Source organism: Elephantulus edwardii, unplaced genomic scaffold, assembly GCF_000299155.1.
Source record: "Elephantulus edwardii isolate Elephantulus edwardi_28Jun2011 unplaced genomic scaffold, EleEdw1.0 scaffold00026, whole genome shotgun sequence".
NCBI classification, from domain to species: Eukaryota; Metazoa; Chordata; class Mammalia; order Macroscelidea; family Macroscelididae; genus Elephantulus; species Elephantulus edwardii.
The window spans coordinates 17,893,363-17,893,869 of NW_006399776.1; positions in this window are offsets into that span (position 1 = coordinate 17,893,363).

Genomic DNA, 507 nt, shown 5'->3' on the forward strand with positions numbered 1-507 from the left:
AAAAAAAAAAAGAAAAAAAATCCTAGCTTCCAAGGAGAAACTTGGTTTCACCCTCTCTGAGACAGACCTATTTGTTTTCTTGGTGGTCTGTGGTATATTCAAGATCCTTCTCCAGCACCACAAATCAAAGACATTGATTCTTCTTCTGTCAACATTACTCATTGTCTAGCTCTCTGATGCATGTTGTTGTTGTTGTTATGTGCCATCGAGTCGCTTGCGACTCACAGTGACCCTATGTACAAGAGTCCTAAAAGCCATTCTATTCTGTGCCAACCTCGCCATCTCAAACACAATCATTCCCACCACTCCCCTCATAGAATCGATGCATCTCATAGAGGGTCTTCCTCTCCTGCGCCGCCCCTCCACTCTCCCAAACATGAAGTCCCTCTCCAAGGACCAGTCCCTCCTTACAACATGCCCAAGGTATGTCAGAGGACGCTTCAGAATCCTTGACTCCAAGGAGCATTCTGGCTTCACCTTCTCCAGGACAAACCTGTTTGTTCTCCT